Source organism: Falco rusticolus, chromosome 4 (assembly GCF_015220075.1).
Source record: "Falco rusticolus isolate bFalRus1 chromosome 4, bFalRus1.pri, whole genome shotgun sequence".
NCBI classification, from domain to species: Eukaryota; Metazoa; Chordata; class Aves; order Falconiformes; family Falconidae; genus Falco; species Falco rusticolus.
Window position 1 is genome coordinate 35775280 of NC_051190.1, and position 24812 is coordinate 35800091.

At 36.3% G+C, this 24812-nt stretch overlaps 1 protein-coding gene and 1 long non-coding RNA gene across 2 annotated transcripts in view; one reads left to right on the plus strand and one right to left on the minus strand.

Moving 5' to 3' along the window:
- Positions 1–24812, plus strand: part of SHISA9 (shisa family member 9) — a 191440-nt gene that overhangs the window by 9062 nt on the left and 157566 nt on the right. The window lies entirely within an intron of this gene.
- Positions 1–24812, minus strand: part of LOC119147689 — a 244074-nt gene that overhangs the window by 8613 nt on the left and 210649 nt on the right. Inside the window, exon 4 of the long non-coding RNA XR_005104115.1 lies at positions 14109–14197. This is a non-coding gene — a long non-coding RNA (uncharacterized LOC119147689). The remainder of the gene's footprint in view (positions 1–14108; positions 14198–24812) is intronic.

The following is a 24812-nucleotide window of genomic DNA, read 5'->3' on the forward strand; positions in this document are numbered from 1 at the left end:
CTGTGCTGTAGATCAACATTGATGTGCATTTTACTGCAAATATACTTTTACTGCATTGGTATTTGCATTTTGAGACATTTAAAGTATATGCACTGGTCTTATCTTTCTGTAACTATAGAAAGCAGAAAATTTGCTTATATTTGGACAAAGAACAAGTTTTATTTGGATTGCACGGCACAGTTATTGTAAGATTTTACTGCTTTCTTTTGGGGGAAGGGTGTAAAAACAATGGGAGAAAGAGCAGATTCATATGCTGCATGCACTCCTGCTACTTGTTTGTGGTAGAGGCTGACTGTGATTTCTTATGCGCATTGTTACAGAGTACTAGGAGAGAATTAAAGCCGTGACCTCTAATAAAGATACCACATATAGTGAAGTGTGACACCTAATCTGTCTGCACTGCTCTACAGCAAAGTACTTCCACCTGGGCCTATGCAGTTCTATACTGCAGAGGGGGAAGTACATACATACTGCAGCATTACATCCCTAACTGTATAAAAACACACCACCTCTGGAGGGGAATTTATGCTTCTCTCTCAATTAAAAGTGCTCTAGCCCCCTGGAGCTGAGGTGGTGAACTTCTGAAGGCTTAGAAAGGATGGCAATATGCACTGTATCTCTCTTTTCTCTGTGTATTAGTTCTTTGCTGATCTCTGATCCCTCCTGTGACCATGTTTTCAAGAAGAAAGATGCCAGATTGTAAGGAAGTTAGGGTACAATCTCATATGTGAAATGTTTATTCAGAATCCCAGTTAATGAAGGAGCCAGAAAGTAAAGAGATTCTTAGTGCATTGATTGTATTGAGATTTTTGTAATCATCACAATGAGATATTTTGCTTAAAACTCTTTGTATACTGCAATATATGACATAACACAGCAGGTTTTTAAAACTCATTGTTTCTTGGATTTGAATTCAGATTTAAGCCTTGCTTCTACAAACTCTTGCATATAAACGCAACTCAGAGCCACACAGTTACTGCAACAAGGAAGAAAAAAAATACATTTGATAATATCTTAGGGTCTTGGCTTATGATGACCCCAAACACCTGTACCACCTCTGTCTCAGAATTTGGCCCTCTGGCACAGATGGAAGAATTACGTGTGAAACAGCTCTTGCATCACTGCAATGTACAACATAGAAGCACTACTGCTACTTTGGAGCTATCTTAATCCATTGGGTAATGAATAAGGGCAGTCCCAAGACTGCTTCACATGCAGCTCAGGCATTCCTGCTACAGATGGAAACTTCACAAGCAAGCAGCTACAATGGTAGCTAGTTCATTCTCTAATCATCATTATGGATTAAGTCAATCAATTCTGGATTGTTCAATGCAGACCTTCAAGTGGTGCAATTACTCAAGGCATCCTATAACCTATATTACATATGTTTACTTCATAGTGAGTAGATCATTATTCTGTATTTGTTGCCATTATATTCCCTCATAAACTCATCTAAAACCTGACTAAATGACCTACTAGATTTAGTCTGAACATCACAAATGATTAAAGTCTGTTGAGAGCATGTGCATTTATGGTGCAGAAAAAAAGCTTTATAAAGAAAGATTACTAAGACATATTTTCCAAGTCCAGTATCTTAGCAATTTGAAACTTTATAGTGGAGCTCTGAAACACTACAAGAGTGGATATTACTTGCAGATACTTGGCAGTGCAGTATTACCTACTACTAGTGCTGGAAAAGTGACAGGCTTTTTTGGGTATTTTTACAAGGAAATAAATCAGAATGAATTACAGCTTTTGTGGAAATTCTATTCCAAGTATTTACTTACGCAGAGAAAATGAAATGGTACAAGATTATAGCATCAGACAGTTTGATAGGTATTTTATAAGGTTCTAAGTTACCACTTTCTATCTACTAGCCATCTCAAAATGAGATTTAAGAAATTGTGACTGATGTACTTTTCACATTGGTCCATAGATATGAAGAGGGCAGAAGGAATTTCTTAGGCATTTGTACCCCTTCCATATTGTGTCTTTTAGAATACTGAAGACAAACTATTGAAGGCCAAACATTATTAAAAATGTCCTAATTTGCATGTTCATTTTCCCTTCCTGCCCTGCTGAAAACATTTTGCTGATGCTGCCAACCCATTCTGAAAGTGTTTATGAAGGGAAGCTCTGTCAAAAGGACAAATTTCGCATGATCTCTGACACTGAAGATGAGTGTGTTTTTGTTTCTGGACTGTTTGTTACCAGAGGACAAAGATTTCCTGAGTTGCCTGCAGCTAGCACAGCTATTTGCCGAAACTAACACTAATGGAAGGCCAGAAGTCGAGATCCCTTTTCAGTGTCCTGCAGTTTACTCAGTTTCTTGTCCCTTCTTTTCTGATACTCAGAAAATAATAGATGTATCAGAGGTTCTGGAAAAACAGATTTTTTTTTTAATTTGCCCATGTGAACCCAGACAACCTAGATGCTTTTTAGTAAAAGCTATTTTGTCCTTAGTTGTTGCTGGTTGTCATAATTTTCTTCTAGTACTGTGCTTTATTTAGTATTACTTTTCTATTACTTCCCTTCATTCAGAGACATTAGAATGTAGTGGTGCTTTGTAAACAGGTAGCAGGTATCTACCAAGAATCACAGCATTTAAGTTTTCTAACACAAAATGTTAAATAAAATGAAATGAAGAAGAGAAACCCAGGACATTTAAAAGTTATATTAAAAACATCGAATCAAAACCAAACCTTCCTGCAGAATTTGAGTTTTGTTCATCTCCGACTTTCATAAATCTTAGGAAAGCAATAGCGTTCAGTATTTTCTGTTTTCTTTTTTTTTTTTTTTTTCTTCTTTCTACTTATTGTGATAGAAGCAATTTATTTAACTTGTTTGGATTATAATACTGGTGCAGTGGGAGTTAGGAGGCTTTGTAGCTACATCCTCATTTCTGAAAAGTGATTACTGCTATTATTTCTAATTAATAATCTATGATAGCAGAGTGAAACAAATACTTAAGTTAGTGCAATACACAGTCACTTTTCCTAATGATCAGTAAAAGCTGTTACTCTCTTCTCATTAATAACAAGCCTTGCACTAGTATATTTAAGGCATTTATGCAGACTCCCAAGATAAAGGTAATACTAAAGGGAAGCCAGTTCCAGATTAAGGAGGTTTTCAGGTGAAAAATGCTAGCTTTTAGTTAGTTTGCCTTGTATGGATTGTTTCTTCATTTTAAATTTTACATTAAAAAAAGAGAAATGAATTGCAAACACACCACTCAAGGAAGTGCTGCACTGTATCAAATGATCAGTTTTAATACTGGCCAAGGATTTGCAGCACGTGATTAAAATGACTTTTTCTCTTCTTAATTATATGCAAGAGAATAATGTGTTTGCTGCTGTATTTGATTGTCAGTTGTCCTGGATACTTACTGACTACAAATGCTAATGCTAAAAACAAAGCTAAGACATTTCTGTAACTGGTGCCTTATGATAAGTTAACTTTTGTTATTTCTTTGTGTATGTGTTGCTACAGTAGGCATTTAAGAAGTTCTTGCATATTAGAATAAGTGTTCTATATTGCATATTCCCATGCTTTCCCCCATTTCTGTAAATAGAAGCTCAGCCTCTGTTTTCCAGTGAAACTGTCACTAGTTTTGACACTGTGAAAATGCAGTTAGAATTTGCAAGAATTTTTCTTTCATCCCTAGTGAATATGCTTTTTGTTGTTGAATGCAGTGGTCTTTGTCAAACTAATTATTTTTATGTTTAACATACATAAACATGATTATATCAGATGATTCACTGTTATTGCATTGCCTGAATGTAATTCCTACTGTTGCTTGTGGGAAATAAGCATACAGCCATATTAGGCGACTTTAGCAAAGAGAAGTACTATTCTTTGAAATGCAAAGCTCTTGAAGTATATAAAACATGATAATTAATTTACTTACACAGTAACTGTTGGACAATGAATTACAGAGCATTGAGGAGGTAGTCCTTGAAAATGTGCAGGTATTACTGTAACAATAAGCTTCTGGTGGCAGAGACCTTGACTCTACCAAGAACCTTGTGCGGACAGAGAAGTGCAAAATCTGAAGGACTGAGCAAATAACTGTGTGTTTGACCTCATTGGTATCTAAGTTGTTTGGTTATGGTAAAATGCTTTTTTTAGGCCTGGCTACATGCACAGGTCTAGCCCAGAGGAATTGGACTATGTTCTTCCTAAACTTTAATTGGCTGCTCACCTCCTTACTTGGAAGGACAAAGTACAGGCAGAACAGCTGAGCTGTATAGACAGGGTTCCATGTTTTATGAGGAAAAGATGGAGAACACTAATAAGTCCTCAGCCAAGAAAAAGGTAGTTTCAGTACAGTGACAGAAGAAGTGCTGCTGATGGAGTGCTCTGAAATGGTGAAGAATGAGGGAGAATAAAATAGCTAGCTTAATTGCAGGATGTACTTAGTCTGCAAGACACTACAGCGCTACGACAGAGGGAAGGGACTGCAGTCAGTAACTATTGGGAATTTGTTTCCATTTAAAGCCTTATTGTTCACTGCCAGTATGCAAAAGCTCATTTTACTGAGGTTTCTATGATCTATCCAGAAACCACTTGACAGTATTCAAAAGAATTGGATAATTCAGATTAAATTCCTAAGCTAAAAGCTAGTAGTCTTAACTTAACTCTGGGAGAGGGCTGCTTTCTGCATTTTAGTTGTAATATACAAGGAGGACAAATTCCACATTTAAATTACACACTTTACAAAACTAATCATCCAAGGAAAAGCCCACACTACCATCACCAGCCATGTCAAAAGAAATGTTGTATTTTTAAAATACAATTTATGTTTGAGGTTAAAAGCTGCAAGCTGCTTTGTCACAGCTACCTTGTGACCACTTTTTAAACCACTTTAAATTAATTTCTAGATACCAACTTCAACTGAAATTATGCTACCAGTAGAACTTCATAGCATTAGCAAATTGATGATAGAACTTTTGTTAATATAATTACAGAAGTAGCAATGCATTTCAGAGCTCCAAAGCTTCCATACTGGAGACAAAAGTTCCTGTATAAACTTAGTCTGAAGATGCATTTCTCTTGCAACTCAGTCAATGTAAGACAGTAATGTTTAATCAGTTCTGAACGTGTGTTTAGCCTCACGATCATTAATATAAAAAATGTTTCTAATTTACATTCAGATTTTAATTCAGATGCATGATGCTGATTTATGACAAGATGCTATGAAACTTCTTGAAACACCGATGAGTATTTTCAAGGAAGTTAATTGCAACCTGAGTGTGGGAGCTTCTGAGTTTAGGAATGACAAAAAGTAAATCAAATGGAATACCTTATTTGTCATTGACTGTCGTATATTTAATCCATTAATTTTTTTTAGAAAACAGGATGATTTTGAAAATGTTAATGTATGCCATACACAACAGCTTTTTATTCATAACTACACCAGTCTTTACCAAGTGTAATATGTCAGAACACTAGCAATGATCTTACCATACAATTAATTCCATGCCTTTGGAATCATCCTGTTGGCTTAATCTGGCAAATGAAAAAAATCTAAAGCAAATAGTAAACACAAAATTTTGCATGAACAAGGACTGAGGGTTTGCATCCTGGGTCTATAATCAAATGAAACTATGAACTTAACATCATTATGTATGCTCAGTGGGTCTCTTCTTTAGTCTAAAGTATTTCTTGTTATATATGATTTTATTTGAAAGTCCATGAGAATGTTAGGCATCCTACCTGTGATTCTAGCCAGTGGGATATGTTTTGAACCATACTGGGTAGGTCTTTGTAAGCTCTGCTCCATATAACCATTTCCATTAGTACTGAACAATGAAGATTTCTCTCTTTTTCATTTATTGTACAATAAGAACAATTAGATTAGATTACTGCCTTGCATCCTATCATTTACTTCTACTCAGCTTTTAATTCAGATAAATTTGACATATCTTAATAAAAATATTCATCAACGTAAAATGTATTTGGGAGAAATACAGTTAATCACTGACATTATCCTTTAGCAGCAATAATTAACATTATAGCAATAAAATTATTTAGAGTATGTTTTTATACTTTATAATGTAGTTTAAAAGGGTGAATGATTATTTAATAAAATAAAAATTATTTTCATGACAGAAGAGAGCATTGCTGTACTAGACTATTATATAGGCAGCTTTGAGTCACACAACAGCAGGCTTGAAGAGCATATATAAAGGACAAGACTCATTTTGCTGTCATTGGGGTGCAGGATAAAGCAGTTTGAAATATTGCTCAATAGTACAGGAATGTATTTACCATCTACAAGATGAAAAGGTCAATATCTAAGTGTGGTATCTCTTTGGAAAACAGTTACATGTTTCCCTTGTGATTCCACTTTTACTTCTGTAGTATCAGCATAATTATTTAATAACCATTTAGTACCACAGGTGTTTGTTATTAGATATTAATATGTCCTGTCATCACTCACCTGAAAACAAAGGTAATGCTTGGAAGAATAAGCATCCACTACTGTTCTAATACTTTGCAATCTTTTACTTTCTAATTTTTATTAATGAGGTGCTATTCCTATTATATACTAATCAATTTAATGTCTAAAATTGTATTTTTCTTTGGACAGGCACACTGAATAATAGTATTCTCAATGTTGAATAAAATCCAGTGCAAAATATTCCCTCTGTTAACCCCAACTGTCAGCAAGATCAATCATCAATGCTTCATGCCTGTCGCAATCTTTCATGTCACTGGGATTCTTGATGTCAAAAACTTGTATAGGGAACAATGCCAAACTAATATGAATCATGTCTGGAAAAAATATCCAAAACCAACAACACAGCCTTTTTATGATTGTATGCTGCCAGATTTTAGCTCCTTAAGATGAAGAGGATAGAGACTGAGATACCTTTTTGTTAATATGGCATGAGTCACCTCACTGAAAGGCAAACAAAAAATACCTTTTGCTTTCACTGTTGGTTTGCCAACACCATCACACAGGCAAACTACACTTGCCTTTTCCATGCCTAAACAATATGGTTTTTAACTGTGGACTTAAAGCTTAATCATCTCTCTCAATCCATTAACTCCCACCCTCATATTTTGTCTTAAAAATCATAGATTTGTAACACAAAGGATAAAAACATCAATTCATTATTACATTAGTTTCTGTTAATGCATTCATGTGCAAGCATTAACTGTTACAAACTGATATATCGGCAACAAATCTTAAACATTTTTTATCGCTCTGGCTGTGCAAAACAACTTTTAGATGTTAAAATGCTCTTATCAGAAAGTTATTGTTTTGTAAAATTATTTCCCTCTTCATTTTTTATTCAGTCATACCAACTTTGCTAAGCAGAATCAGTGCAGCGATTACAAAATAAAGTAGACAAGGTTGGCTGCATACATTGGAAAGCTTATGAACACACATCTCAGTATTATGAGGCAATTGTGATATGCTATTTGGTGAGAGATATTTTCATGAATGTCAATCTACAGTTTCAATCACAAATGATTTTTAGTACCTTTGTTCTGTGTTCTCTGCTTTACATCATAACTTTCCTTGAAATGTACACATCAGTCCTGACTCCAGTTTTATTATCATAAGGTAAAGTCAAGGAGGGAACTGAGTGTATTTAATATTTATGAAATAGCTTTGTTCGGTTTTTATAATAGAAAAAAACAGTTGAAAAAAATTCTGGAACCATGATGCAAAACTACATTGCTAATAATTCCCAGATCATTACAATGCAGGTTTTAATCTTTTCTTAGGTATACTAACAAATTTAATCTTTAAGTTTTAGTTACCATGTTTAAATAGCTTTTAAGAAACCTTCAGTAGCATGTTTTTGTTTTTAGCTCATAAATCTAAAAAACACGTTCATGTACCCAGGCTTAAGCCTATAGCTATGCTTCTGAATCCGTAATGAATTTATAACATAATCCAAAATAATCCGATTGTCTTTTACCATCCATTCCTTACAAGTTAAAGGAAATGCACATTTGATAAATATATATTTATACACACCCACAAGCATACAGAAAAGAGTGTGCATGACAAAATTTGGACACTTTTGGAGTTAGCAATGTTGATTGTTTGGCTGAAAGTGTCCACAATAAACTCAGCGTCTCAAACACAGATCATTTTTTTATCCTGAAAAGTTTGTTCTCACAGTGTTAGTTTGCCTTTTACACGCTACAGCACTAGCTGGGACAAAAACTCCAACCTTTCCCATGTAGACATTGCTTTTCCAGGGCTAATCTGATCACTTCTTATCACTTTTGAACTGCTTTATTGCTTTCTCTTAACATATTCTCCATGCATACTAAACCTTGTGCTTCCTATTGCTGTCTTTTCTGCTGCCTGTAACAAACTGGTCCTCCATGACTACAAATACTGTTTCATGATGCTAGTTTTTGTTGGTTTAGTCAGCCATTCTGGACAACATATGAAAGAATATGACAACAGAGAAAACTATGGCAAATATCTACCAACATTTCATCTTATCAGCAGAGCACTGAAGATTTAACTACCTTCAGCCATAAATTACAAAATGGTAGTGGATGCAATTCACAGGTGGGGGTAGGCACAGTTTCTGAGCCTTGCAACAAAAGTAGCATTTTGACAGGACTTACAGTAATGACTAGTTTAAGCAAATTAGATTAAATTCTGATTGGTCAAAAGTCGTTAATAAAGCATTCACTGTCTTTAATGGCTCAAGGATTTTACCCAGGGGCACTACAACTCACTTAGGACTCATACATACCTTACTGAGGGGAATTATGGTTTTGTTATTAATTTTGAATAAGGAGAGAGATCAAGGGATATGCAGGAAGTTTGTCTTATGGCTTCGCAAAAAGACACGACACAGCTTAGGGAATTCAGTGCTGGAGAAGAAAAAATGCATGTTCATTGCCAAGACTAATAAAAGCTAGTCAGGGGAAGTGCAGTGAAAACTACCAAATAATTCACCAAATTAAAACCTCCTGAGAAGTGTTTTGAGAAGCCAGGATGCTAGAAGTCATTTCCAGCTAGATGTACTTCCCATTTCCATTCTGGTTTCAGGAAAGTTTGGGAGTCTGCAAATGAAGAAAATGTCCGTACCCTTGGCACACAGGAGACATGGAACCTTTTGTGCTCTTCTGCCGTGCCCCTCCGCTTTGGCAGCACAGCTGCTGTAGTTGAACAACTGTTGTCACCCCCAGTATTCAGAACAAGCCTCTTGGAGGGCTTGTATGGATACTGAATTCTCAACTGCTGAACCTTGGCACAAAACAGAATTGCAGGTGGCAGCTTTCACTTAACATAAGTGGTCTAAAAGGTCTCTGGAACCTTACGTGAGTAGAGCAACTGAGCACAGTGGAGAGTTGTTTCACTGAGGTCCTTCCAAGTATGGAGGGATCCAAGTCAGCACATTTGCAAGGGAGTAGTTGGCCAAGAACAGGCTAACTGGTCTGCTAGTCTGGCCGGGTGGGTCTGGCCTATGTAAAACAATATGCTTACATCATTTGGAAGGGAATCAATACATGAATTCTTGAGCATCCCTGTGTTAAAAAGAATGAGGCCTACTGACAGTATTTTATAAACAGCTTCCAAAAAGGAAAAGTAGTCCTTTCAGCATCGTTCCTATCCAGGAGTTAAACTAAGGAAGCTGATGGTAGCTTATATATTTTTGCTCTTTCTTTTATACATCAGAGGACCAAAAGTAGTTGCTGTGCAATGTGCTCTCAGCAATTCCTGCTGGGGGCTGGGCTAAGAATTAGGAATGCATTTTTTTCCTAAAAGCTTTGCTCTACCTCATCGAATGACTAACTTTAGTTTAAATAATATATTTTGCATTTGTAATAATGGGTTAAACTATTTCTCATTTTTTCCAAAGCTGGAAGGTTGGAGAACTACATTTCTCCCATAGTAATCCAGATTCTTGTTTGAAGTTTAAAGTTAATTTCTGAAAAGCCAGCGATACTGTGAGGAAGTGTTCCTCACCCTTTGTCAAAACCAAACCTGACCACCATTTCGATTAGAATAGTTTCAAGTTTCTAGTTATACCTCCGTAGTTAAATTGCGATTAAATGCTTTACTTAGTTAAATGAACTTCTATAAGGATTTTTAAAGCAAAATCATTTACATTTATGATTGATTACTTCTTTCCCAGCATTTTAACACTTCAATTTTCTTTGGTTCCTGCTTTTCCTCCTTGCTTAAGGGCCTCCACTTAAGAAAAGAGGTCTGTGAAAAGGGATAGTTTCTCTCAGAAACAACTGGCCCCAGCAAAGATCTGCAAGAAACCACAGAAAACTGGAAAAAAAGCATGTACTCTGTAGGATAAGACATTTGCAGAAGGTTTTTGCATAGATATTTAACTAGAATAAAGATCTCTTTTAAGAGTTATAATGAGCAAAATTAACTTAGAACAGCCATCTCTTTATTCTCTAGTATGTGTCTGGAGTTTATCTTGTGTCTGCAAGTTCTTGCATTGAAGTCAGTAAACTAAAATTTTACCTTGGGAGCCCAGTACATTATTCCTTAACCATGCAAAGGTACAATTGTGATGATACAGAGGCCAGAGGCTAAGCCTGGGTAAAAATGTTTGTAGCAAAAGCAGTAACAATTACCAGAAAATTTTAAATCTTGAAGATTATTAAAATTAAAATTATTTATGCTTCCTTGAAGTTGTCCAAATCTTAGCAGATATAAGTATAAAACAGAGTATAAGTATATAAAATACAATTCATATTATTAAAGTAGCTCTTTCTTTGACTTGTTCATTATATTAATAATTTAATGTGTCCATCTAAGAATTACCTAACTCACTGATTCTTTTTCTGACTGTGATCCTACACCTCTTATAGAGAGGTTGAAATAACTATATGCAAATAGATTAGGCTTCTTTCCTCTCAGAGGAAGCAAATAAGAGAAAAAAACACCAGTGCTGCAGGATTCCTTTCAAGCGCATACAAATGATATAGGTTATAATCAATGATCTTGCATTGTCATAATCTAGCATTTTAGAGCCATTAACATTTACTTGTGAAAATCTGTTTTGAAATATTTATTTGCAAGCTACACCTTATTTCCTAGGTGACACCGTTCCCACCATTTCTACAAATACAGAGACATAGTTGAAGATGTCTCTGGAACCAGAGACAAAGAGCTGGAGTTAGGCTGCAAAGCATGAATCACCTATCTGGTCTATGCATAGGAAAAGATTTCCAGATTTCATAAGCATCAAAATCACCCAAACATTTTTAGAAAGGAAGACAAGTTGTCCATGAAAATCTGGTCTCTGTAACTTAGTGCTTTACTCTGCTGAAATTGTCCACTGGAATAACACTAGATCTCCCCTTTTGTCTTTACCATCTCTCCTATCTGTTCATCAGGAAGAGGAAAGATTGTCCATCTCCACTCCAATCCCTCTGCATCTCAATAGCTCACACACGGTATCTCGGGTTCCTATTGTTTCTTGATTTGCCTGGACAAAGAATATCTCTGGCTTTTTCAGAGTTATCTATTCTAGTATACATACACTGACTGATCAGCAAACAGAACAAACCAAACAAACAGCTGTAGGGTTTGTACTTCTGTCTTTTGTCTCCATTCAGTCATTTCTTTTCCTAACAGCTGTAGAAACATCTCATCCTTGAGATCTCAATAACACCAGAAAGGGCAAATGGGTTAAAAGTTACTAGAGGGAGTAACAGGTAGCTAGAAAAAAAAATTACATTAGCCTTGTTCTCTTTTAAGAACAATAAATCTAGAATTATTTACTGAGTGCAATACAATGCTACAGGTCATTGTTAGCACGAAATTTGGATCCATAAATTAAGTAAGTATTGAGATGCTGCTCTGAGAGTCTGTAATCATCAAATAGGGAAATCTAGCCAGCAAAGGATGGGAATACCAGGAAAACAAAAAAAGAAGGATAATTTATGGCACATCCTCTTCCCTGTGGATCAAAGAAGTTATCTAACAGGATGATGCCTGGTCTGTATTGTCTAAATTAATTGTGTAGGAAAGTCTGAAGGGGGTTGGGATGTGTCAGAAGATCAGATCATAGAGGAAAATACAAGCTCAAAACTTGGTAGATGGTTTATTAATTGCTAATTATTCTTATGTCTACTTTACATGATATTAAGCGTATGCTGGAAGCTTCCAAGTGGAAAATCCACACAATAGTTAAAGCAGTTCAAAGGCAGCTTTAATCCTCCTTTATGGCTTGCAACACTCTTGGGAAAGAAGATATTGCACAGCTTCAAGGATGGAAAGTCACTAGTATTAAGCAATCTGAGGCTAACTAGCAGATTACAAAGGGAGAAGTCCTAAGTGCATATTTCCCCATGTGAAACCTATCTATGTAGTGGTGGCTTTCCTTTCCCCATATACCTGTAACCTATAGAGAGTCTGAGATCAGTGCACTCTGGAAGCTGGTGAGCATAAGTTAGTAACTTTAAGAATATTCTTCTCGTACAGTTACTGACAAGTCTTTTCAGCTTTGAAGAAATTAACAGAAGAGGAATAATTTTATCTTAATTATCATCCCAGTAAGTTAAAACCGGAACACATGCATGTCATAGTCCAACATCACAGGCATGACTGCATCCTGGCAGTCAGTATGTCATGATCAATACTCTTATCTGAAGAATCCTTTTGAAATATTCTCATAGTAACTTGCAGCCACAGACTTCACTAGTTGTGACCTATGGGGGATAATTGCAAGTGGTTTGCAGCTACTTGCTTTTGCTCTGTCTTGTGGGTTTGATATCAGTTGACAGCTCCTAACTGTCATTCTCACCAGCTTTCCTCTGATTAAAACATGGCTTTTTTACATTGTACACAGGACTAAAACAGGTACATGCTTCCTTTTGTGTTGAAACAGTTCCTGACAACCCTTCCGTATAAAAAATGGTGAGGCCTTACAGCTGGAGCTATGTCCATAGAAAACAAACCTGAGTTTTTTTTCAGCCCGACTGCATGCAAACTGAGTGCCTCTGAGCATCAGATTATCTTTGTGCTTTGTATCGCAGAAAGGTGTTGCAGAAGCCAGTGCAGGGCTGGCTGTGGTCCATCAATACATTATCATATTTATGGTTAGATACCTACAACTGGATAGCATAGACTGCTGCTGCCACAGCTGTCTGAAATAGTATCCAGTGCTATCACTACCAGTCAGAGCAAAGTAGGTTTGGCAAACTACCGTATACAGTATCAGCAAGCCTAGCAGATACAATTCACGAATGAGGATCAGCATAGCCTCAGCATAAAGAAATGCCAGATGAAAAGGTAACTTGCTCAAAGTGAATGTATTGAACATATGGGATGAGAGAAGCTGTTAAAGGAAGATGACAATGAAGAGCCTCACTTCACAAGGAGGATGTCAGAAAGCACACAGAGCGAACAGGTTCGATTTAAAATGCTCCAGAGAGTCTTTTTTTAAAAAAGGATTCAAGATTTCAGAGCTAGGTAGTGTGTAATACCTGGAGCTGCTTACATAGCTCACTGAACTTTCGGAACAGAGTGCTGTGTCTGCAGAACAGGTGTTACCCCCACGGGTAAATTTACCTGGACTGACCATTTGACAATGTATCAATTTAAGTAATTTGGTAGATATTTGAATGATAACCATATTATATTTTTCTTTTTAAGCCACAGATAAATAATATCAGAAAGAGAGTAAGAAAAAAAGAGCCTGAAAACCAAATTAATTTTACAATAATAGTAATAACTTAGTGATTCACCCAGGTGTGACTCAAAAGCAGGCCAGGCAAAGTCTCATTCTTTGCATCCTGAGGAGTATCTAGTGGATGATACCATTGCTTCAGCTCAATCTCTCTCTCACTTGATCTCTTTCTTGCCCATCAAAGCTTTTCTTGCCTTCGTGTGTTTGTGATTCTGCTTTTCTGTGCCTGACAGTTGTAATGAAGATATGCCACAGTTAGTGACAAGGCAAGTATTCTAGAAAAATACTGCCAGAAGAGAATGAAATGAAAAAGCTAATACCTGCCATTGGTTTGTGGAAGCAATCACCAATATGTAAATTTATGGCACACTCTGTAACTTATAGAAAAAAAGTATTTGTTTAACGATCATCATTAATTAAAAAATCAATGAAAACACAAATGCATGGAAGAAAACAACTCACCATTAAAATGTCATTGCAGCATAAGGATCCATAAAGGTGATACGGGAAAAGACAGCATACGTTTGTCTCCATTTCAACACCAATTCTAGCTGAAAAAAATGTTATGAATTTTTAAAAGCTTGAAGTTGTGCTACTCGGCTTAAAGTAACAAATGTTTTTGGTTTTTTTTAAACAAATCATTGTCTTCTTACATACTTTAACATTCTTATCACTTCAGCGTACTGAAACTCTATGTATGTCCTATGATGGAATATGACATTTCTCTCTCCCTCAAATTTCTGAATTTAGGCCACTTATGTACAAAGTATGTGTAAGTTGCCACAGTATACACAGTAACATACATTTCCTCAGCAATCCTCACTTTGCTATTGCCTCACCTTTAACTATTAGCAAGGGAAGAACCTGTTTGTTATTAATACACCTTTACAAAAATATATAAACAAAAAAATGCCTTCTGAGATGCATTTTCTAACATTATCTGTAGTTACTATTTCAAGATTCCCTGAACTAATTAATTGCACATTTTAAAGCAAATTAATGTATTTTAGCAGCAGCAGTGTGATCTTTTCACCCATTATTTACAATGCCTTATAATTATGGTAACTATTACAGGCACAGAAAAATCAAGAATTTTGTATCTTTCGATCTTAGAAATTAGTGCAAAATAAGGTGAAATATACAATAGCATTATTATCCTTATACAAAAGCTGGGAAGTCAAGTATTGTCTTTCATTGTCTTTGAATTCCACACACTATGTTTTAGGCTTCAGATGTGACAGTATAATTTGTATCAGTATAATACTATAATAATTTCAGAAATATAATACAATAAACACTATCATTGTTTACATAATCAAGATATTCCCATCTCATAATCCAAGGATGCTTGTAACAATCTGTTGTATTGCTTACATTAACATTATTACCTACCCTGAGTACATTGAGATGTAATTTAAAACAGAAACAACAGAGTATTGGGGATAAGGAAATGCTGATCAAAACCTTAAGGATTTCTAGAGGTCACAAACATCCTGGCAGTCTGCCAGGATCACAGGAGCTGACTAGAGAACACTTTGCAGTTTTCCTGCAACTCCAGGTTAACACAGTTACTAAAATCAACACTTGGAAAAAATTAAGAGTTGGTACTAATCAGGAGCTCATTGTGGGGGGGAGAATGGGAGAACCCTAGGTTTTCTAACATCTATAATGCTTCAAATAAGAGTATTAAAATATTTAAAAATGTAAAATGGCTGTCCAGGCTAATTTATTAATTTTTATGCAATTCACTACAGAAATTATCTTAGTTAGCAATGATGGTTCAAAAATCTGTATATATGAAAAAAACTTCTATTGAAGTGGATGTAGGCATTGACAAAAACATACTGTCGTGAAAAAAAAAAAGCCTTAAGGGACTGGATGGTGATTAAATAGAATGTGGAGCTCATCACATCTGGATCCCCAGTTTAAATACAGCCATAGTGAGGATAACGGTGGTCCATTTGTAAGTTTGCAGCCTAAACTATCTGTCACTAGATTTTTAATTCTTTGAACATTAAATAATCTGGAAAGAAACAAGTTTGCCAGTTTCTTTACAGTGTCAGTAACCTGTTCTCTTTAGGAGACAGACTTGCTAAAAACAGAGGTGAGAGTGTTTATTAGCAAATGTTTAATTTATGAACACATTTGGTCTTACAGAAGAAACATAAAGGTCTTTTAAAGAGAAGCATGTTAGCTTTATTGATTGAGTTTTGAGTGGAATCATTACTTGGGGAACTAATTCTGTGACAGACTAACTGGGCTATCTGGCAAGGTGGAGTGCCTCTGCTTTCTTTTCTCTCTCACTGTTGTTACAACATGCTTCGGGCTAAAGCAATCACAGTGGTATTGAAGTTCCCTCACTGTGGGAGAAAAAAAAAAAAAGGAAAAGCAAATGAGCAAAATGTGGTCCACAGCAACAGACTCACATTGGCCAGCCTCTGCCTTGGACCACCTCTTAGCTGCATGGACTGTGTGGATTCATAGCTTTTAAAGAAGAAATGACTTCTAGTAGATATGTGATTTATACAGACACCCCTGTATAATGCAAGTCCTATAATTTTACCCAGCAGCTCCTATAGTCAGAATGTGAGCTGTGAAGCCAGACTACTGCTATCCTTCTGTACCGAGGGGTAATATTTTAGTGACATTTTTTTCAAAAAAATAATCAATGCTTGTTTAATTTTTTCTTTACTTTCTTTGGTACCATGTAATAATACAAACCAGAAGTGTAAAATATACCTATAATCCTGAGAGTTCTGTTAAACCCTAACTGATAGTAGGAAAAAGGAGAATACTAATGGAAAGAGCATATACTGAAGATTTTGTTTTCATGTGAATGCAATTAGAGCTTTTCTCTTAAGCTAATAGGATAAGTAACTATATGAGGAAATCCACAGACACTGCAAATGTGCAGGAGGGAGAGAGTAGTGTTTGCTTGGTGTTCAATGGTCCATGTGTAATAAGCTGGCAGTTCCATCTAGTTCCTACTGGACAAATGTCTACACCAGAAAGTCCTGTTTCTCCCCTCCCCCAGCAGCACATTTGGAAGTTTCAACAGCAAAACCAAAGGCTGAATTAAGAGACAGAGGGCTATATTTTCAAAGCTATTTTATTTTTCATTCTATAGATAAAGATACGCTCACAAGTAAATTCCTATTGCTTATATGGCATTGCGATTCAGGACAGCAGTTAATTTCCTGAATATCTGTGAATGACTGAACAACTCCCATGCTTTTTGCCAAATTATTCTATGAGATCTATTCTGATATTCCTAAACTTTGATCTTTTCCTAACAGCACTTGCCAACCTGATATAAACAGATAAATACCCTGTCTCTTGAGAGTAAAATAAATGTTGTAGAGTTTTATATATAGTTACTCTTGATTCCTGGATGATAGACTTGTAATAAATGACATGCAGGATGGATCACAGCTCTAATTAATTTTTTTAAAGATGTTGAAATGATTCCTTAATACTGGTAGTTTGTCTATAGAAAATGTAGCATATACACAGCATAACACAAACAAGCAGTGAATATGTGGTATTTTGGTATGGCACAATTATTATTGGTATTAATTTGGGGTGTCTTGGTTTTGGATTTTGCCTGCATAAATAATGTACTTCAGAAACCACATTGATATAACCTCTGCAGCAAACCACAGTTATATGTAGGTTCCACAGCTCCTCTATATGTCAGTCTTACTTTGATCCATAATACTCTAGCTTGATCTTGGCCAGGACACCAACAGTTTTGTTGTAATATACCATACACAAACTATGGAAATGACTGTCAGGCCCCTTCCCACCCAGCTGCATGGCCTGGGGTGAGAAGGGCCAGGAACTGGTGCAGCTGGCCAGAAGTTCCCTTAAATAACTAGAGATGCACTGTCCTTTTTAGGAACCATAACAAGCACCAGGGGTTGCAGCCCCTTTACAAGGAAGAACAAGGCATCACTGAAGTTGTCCTTGTAACAGCAACCCTAGGAAGCGCTTTAACTTGCTAGGAGCCAGGATGGCTGGCATAGCTTTAAGACTGCTGTAAAACACATTGTGACTGAAGAAAATACAGAATTAGGATGTAAATTGTGGAAATACAAAAGACTCTTTTCAGCTTTTCCTTTAGTTATGGACAGTCCTTAATGACAACGAGCTCTAAATACTACATACACAGTGCTATGAATTTATGACTCAACAAAAGCTGCAACAATCTTTAATTTTATATTTTTTTAACACTTGACAGATTGGCAAAACCATACAGTTGTAAAAAATTTCTTAACGGAAAGGCTTTTTTCATATAAAAAGATTTCAGGCGGTATGTATGTTCCTTCTCATGAGACAATGGCTGCTGAGTCTCCAATGCATTCTGCCACAGCTGAAGATTCACAATTCTCTATTCAGCCTGTAGATCTTTTCATGCCTGTTATATCTTTTTTCTGGTCCTTCAATATTCTTTCTAGTATGTGTATGTGATCCTTGTGTGCAGCTGATATTACTGAACTAACCTAGAATTTATACTTTTTGCCCTCAATTCATGCAGGTTTGAAACAACATTTAGCATAACTGGAATGGGGGGCATTAGTATCATCCATCCTCTTATTGTCATAAATGATCCCTACTGTATGAAACATGTTTTAATTCATGGGCAATATCTTGCTAACCCGAATCCCACTTTCCTGTATGATTTCATAAACTTTAATCCCGCTCTGTGCAATCTCTGTAATAGTTTAGATGCATAGTGACTTGTCATTTGCATCCCATGAAGCTTTTATAACAATAGCAACTTCAATTAAACTATGCCACTTGGCTTCATCATACTTCCCCCAAAATATCTTTGCCACCAACTTTTCTGAAAGTGGCAATTCTCCTGAGCTTTCCAGAATTTATAGGTCACAGGTAAAACAGCATGTTCTCTGCAAATGTTAATGAGTTTACAAACTGCTGAGTGTTATAATGATAAATTTGATCATATTTCTCTACTGACTTTACACAGTCTTGGCACTGCAATATTTTTAGCTTATATCTGCTCTCAAAGGGCCCAATCCAAAGCTCATTGAAGTCAAGGAAAAGAGGTGTATTAAGATTAGCAGCTTTTGATCAAGTCTGAGACAGACAGTGCTGTAAAAACATTATCTGTGCACATCCCTTATATGCAACTGACATCTCCTTGCACCACTGCAGGTTACTGATTCTCATTTTCTTTGCAGCTTTCCACTTGATCAGGGAATCTATTAAAGTCCAAGCAGTCAAGGCAGCTGTCTTGAGTCAGATAATTTCCAGCTTCCTAAATAAAGGGAACTAATATAATATATACTTTCTGCCCACATCACTGTCATAATTCATGCGGTATTGTGAAGGGTTTTCAGAGAGGAGGGCAGAATGCAAACAGCAGTGATTTCTAAAGGCCAGTCCCCGGTCAGTCCTCTGCTTCTGCAATAGGATCCCTCTCCTGCTTTTACAGTTACTTTCACCAACCTTCTTGTGCACAGTTCACTTTACAAAGTAATTGCTATAGCTTTTAAATGTATCCTTTCATACCTGCAGGGGTATATAGTGAAGACTGTGAACAGGAGAGAAGGTTGTGTTGCTGTTTAGTGTCTGATGATACCAGTACAGAGAACTGTAGTCTGCTATCTTTCCTGGGCATTTTAATATATTTACAGATAGAAAGGTGACCTTTGTTTAGAAAAAAAAAATTGGTTTATTTCAGCAGGGTGCAGTTTATTTTGTTATGTAAAATGATGGCATTACTAAATAGCATTAGAAGTGCTAGTAACCAAAACCAGAACTACACTTATAACTGCTTACACCTGCTTTGTTGAACAATCTGCTACAAGTTAACTTAAAAATACAGATGACAAAACTAACATTTTTTAGATGAGAAATTCAGATTCATTTCTCCATGAAATACAGAGCAAATACTGAAAATACCTAGTGGTAACATCAATTATCCTTGTCACTGAAAAATGTGTCTTAAACACGGAAGCCCCTTAGGATAGCCTTCTGTCAGAAGGCCAATCACAAAATCACTAAACCCATACAGACAATTGTTCACTGTTGCTTCAAGCTATTAGTATACATGTGTGAAAAAAATAATTATTCAATAGTTCTGTCAGATACTCTCAATTATGTCAAACTTTAAAGTCTGTGTGACCTTTTTTGCTATAGGAAGTGATTTAAAATCTGCCTTGCCTCTGACATTTAAATATGGGGGACTATACTGTTCATTTATTTACCAAGATAAATAAAGATTAATGGAAGATGAACAAAGTAAAGCAGACTCTTACAGAAACAAACCGTTAGAAAGGAGTGAATAAATAGGACTACTTCTGGCTGTTCTTGCTTTTCATTTTTTGCAAGTCATTAAGTTTACTTTCATGCAGCATAGGGACTAATAACTAGATACAAGTTACTATAAGCACCTGTCAGCTTTGCCAAATAAACTACTCTCTGTTAATAACATAAAATTTTGTAAGGGTTTTGGTATCATACTGCTGAATGTTACTTGTGGAAAAGGTTATTATCCAACATGACTAAATATTATCACACTAAGTCTTATGCAAGTGTCAGAAACTTCCTTTCGCATTACCAATGAACAAGAGCCTTGTTGTTTGGTTAGGACACTTGGTGGACTACTTTGGAAGTTCACTGAACATTTAAATAATAGATTTTGGTTTTAGGTTTAAACTGTTTGTTGAAGTACTTTAGTTTGTGGGCCCTGGCATGGTCAGGTGTTTCTGAAATTTAATTATATGACTATTTTACAGTTTCCTAAGATCCTGCTCTCATAGTAAGAAAAAGACATAGAAGATTACTATTTCCATTTTCTGTTTTCCATTTTTTCTAACACTTTGGGAAAACGAGTAGCACAAGCAATAGTCCTTTCTATGCAAAAATAATCAAAGAGCCTCCTCAAAGGACAATGCTAATCCTTCTCTCTTCCATTCCATACAACTACAATGAAAAAATACAAAATTACCCAAGTCCTCAATATTAGACAAAACTAAAAATACATTTTCTAGACTCTTGTAATTTTCTTTCCTTTAAAGCATATTCTCTGGTCAGTGTAATATATCATGTAAAAACACCGTAGACTCCAAGTACTTTCTAAATATCTAGTGAAATGGCTTTTTGACTTTTTCAGGGCATAGGATGAATGTGCAGTGAATTCACAGAAAAAGCTGTATGTGGAATTTCTGAGATTATATTGATAGGTGTAATTTATTTTTTATTTACAGTCTCTCTTGCCTTTAGTCTTCTCTCCTGCTGTCTGAATTAAATATTAAATAACTTTGCAATCCCACAATGCTGCTTCAAGCTTTAAAAAAGTGGATTACAGCCAATGCCAATTTTGGGCAAGTATCCAAAATTACACACCAGCCACACAGTGCAACGTAACTTTTGTTACCTTTGTATCACGTACCCACAATTTTTTCTTCTCTTCTCCCCATTCCCTTGAGGAATGACCTCCTCGTCTGGGTTGCTCCCATCTAGGAAATTTACTAATTGTTATTATTTTGCTTCCTAACATGAATTGTGTTTAATCCTGTGCCTGTGAAGTGCCTGAATAGTAGTTTTCTTGTACATCACGTACTGTTTGGAAATGTAAAGCATAAGCACTCTTCAAGGTAGCATATGGTACCTGATCCTTTTAGCTCTTTGTTTTGAAGGTGAACTTTAGGAAAACAGTATTCATTACTTTCTGTTTCTTTCGTGTATCAGAAACTTCTGTCCTAGTTATGGAGAGATACTAGAGCCTACTGGCCACAATTCTGACATCTGTAAACACAACTTATTAGGGAACGAGACAAGTCAGCAACATACACAGCAACAGCTATGCTGGCTGTTTCAGACACAATTAGAAAGTGTGTGTCTCGAGTCTCAAAATCTTAGCATTTGCCCTATACCAATCCTGATTTTGTAAACACTAATAAATACAACAAATAACCTATTATTCCAACATATACCTAAAATATAATGTATTGTATAAAGAAATGAGGTAAAAGAAGGGAATAATTGCATTTCATGAATGATTTGTGGATTTAAAAATATTTCCAAAACATTTTTTATACCACTTTTAAATAGCATGATAATTACCTACATGGAACATCAAATAAGCAATTTAAGGTATTTTCTGAACAAATTTATGGCTATAGTTTACTACATCAGTGAAATTACTATAAATTAATTGTTTACTAAAATTTTGTAAACTAAAAATTAATTGTTTCTATCTGCAGTGGTCATGGCAGTGTTTTCAATAAGAAATATTGGAAGAATTGTAAAAGTGAAGAGGCACAAATACTTCTCAAATGATTGAGAGGCTCTTCACAAAGTATATAACAAGTCCATATCTAAAAAAAATAATCATCAAATGAACCTCAGACATACAACTCTTAAGATTAGCTAAAAGATCCTCTACTTCACAGCTTTAAAAAAAAACAAAAACAAAACGCTCCATAGATTACTAACACTTCAGCAGAACATTGTTGTAAGTTAACTTTATGAGGCAATGTAACCAAAAATATTTTGGCGTGTTCAAGTCCATATTATATGGCAATGGTGAGAATAATCCACAGGCTGAATGTCTCCACCCAAAGCTCTTACATTTCTGTCCAGTGCTTTTAAATAAATAAGCACTTAATTTGGCCAACAGTTCATAGGGGAACTGTTGCTGATTAACATGGGAGTATGCAGGTACCTGTTCAGTAGGTGCCAGTGATGCCCACACCAAAAAACTATTCAGTATGAAGTAGGTCAAATTAGGAGAGAAGTTGAGCTGGAAGTAGAAAACAAGACTTCTGGAGTAAAAAGAACATGTTTAGGTTGGTTTTAAGAATGCCATCTAACTCACATTCTGAGGCACTAGTGCTTCTCCTCCAGCTAAGCCAAGCAGAACTTTGCTTTTTGTGTAGATTTTGTTGAGGACTATGAGGGGGTAGTATGTCTTCCATTTATAGTACACCCACAGGTTTTGTTATTGCTCTTTTATTAAAGGCATGATAGACAGAATCATTAGCTGTGCACATCATTTTCTTATATAAGAAGAGAGTGTCATGTTGTGATGGTTCAGGGGTGACTAGCAGCCCTAATACCGCCCTGCGTCTGTGTGCGTACGCCTTCCAGCTGCCAGGCCCTGCTTCTGCTGCTGCATCACTACATCTTTGCTCTGGACCACAAGGCTTTGCAGTCACCCTGTTCCCATTGTCCTGCCATGAGAATGCAGTGAGCGGTGCCATGCGTCTCCGGCAGATTCCTCTAAACTCTCTTCTCATGCATCTTGCAGTCCTACTGCTTTTGGACAGGCAAACCCCAAGGTTTTCCCACCTACCTCCAGCTATCTCATGACTGCCATATTTGTCATACACCACACTCTCTACAGCCCTGTGATTACAATCATCCGCAGTAGCTCTTTAACATATAAAAGAGAGAGAGTGGTAACAATATCAAAATTATGCATGGTTTGTGTGCCTGGCTCATTTTTCTTAAGACCTTGGTGACCCACGTGCTTCAGGTATATCCCAGGAAACCTGTGGTTCAGGCAAGTTTTATCCTCCTATTCTTTGTGGCTGTCATGTCACTAGACAACGTTTTCAGCAATAGCACTGCTCAGAGCATGCTCATTTCAACTCCTAGCCATTTTTCTTTTCCTGTATTGAAGAGTATCACCCTCCTCCTTCCCACCAATTCCAACAGCATTGCTGCTTCACAGCTGTCTTCTGAGTCAGACTGAAGGGCTGGTTATGACTTTAAAATAACTTAACAAAAACCTGCTGTATATGTAGTTAAAGCTAGATCAGTTCCCCTCACATAGTCCTCAGTGTGGCTTCACAAAATGGGGCTGGACAAACACTGGGGCAGCTGGCTACAGCCTGGGGGGATGAACAAGCTCTTTGTCGGCATCTCTCCACTTTTAGCTGCAGGTAGCTCATTTCTTCTGTAGACGCAAGGTTTGTTTTCAACAGTTTAGTGTCCTTCTGAGTTTGAAATAGGAGAGAAATAAGCCTGCTAATCAGATTTCAGCCAGGAAGTGGGCGCCTCTAAATTAATGGCTATTTTCTTAAGGACTCTTAATTCCTTTAAGGACCTCTGATTTCCTTTCTTGCCAATTTCCCAACAGCTCAGAATTAAACAAAGCAAATCCATTCACATATTTCAATATACCAACAGAAGCTACATAGTGATAAAGTAATTGCTTTAATCCTGTGTTCTTCAGGTATGTATACAGACATAATATACTAGGCAAGTAATTCTTCCTAGAAGAGCTAATCAAAGGTTTTAGTTTAATCAGTTCATTTTATATTCATCTTTTCTGTTTTGTCAGCCTAATGCACCTAATAAAAATTTAATCTCTCCATTGTTTTAGTAATGTGAACCACTATTTTACAAGGAGTACTTGACTGATGGTCATAGCCAAATGAAGCAACATGTTTTCTTGCCCTCACAGGGATTTTAAATAACTTTTAATTCTATGCCTTTGATGAAATAGTTTCTTTCCTTGACAACATGAGGGAAAAACAAGAGAAATGTGAGGCTTGTGCTGATTTCTTTCCCCCTCCCCCTCCTCCCTAACTTTTCTGAGATGGACTTGAAAAGATGTCAGTATAAATAATTCCCAGTATATGCATAAACTGTCTGCTCTGCCATGGTTTTCTTGAGTCTCCTAGGAGCAATGTGAGGCTGGTATGGGAAGGGTTGTGTTATAAAACCCCCAAATGACCTTGTTTTTCTAACTGAAACCCATTAACAATTGTCAAAACAGTGGTCAATAGAAATGAAGTGTCAATCCAAAAGGCATAAAAGAATAAATGGGAAACAAAGTGATTTTTCTTCCATGGCCAATGACCTTTCATTTATGGCCAACAGCATACCAGTAATGGTAATGGAAGCCTGAGAAATGACTATGAGGACTGTATGCTCCAGTGTGACAATGCTTTGCCCATCATCAAAAGCTTTCGCAGAACACATTGAAAATAAGTAAATGGTCCCCTTACTGTAGCACACATGGGTAAAAGAACTGTTTGCCTTGCTTCCTTTTATCTTAGAAGATGCAAACATGGTCTTTTTGATTATTTTTGTCTTTTTTTTCAGTCTATGCAGGCAATCAGGCAACCCTGGAAGGAACTCAGCATCTCAATGACTGCACTGTGGAAAGCAGACATTCAGCCTTTC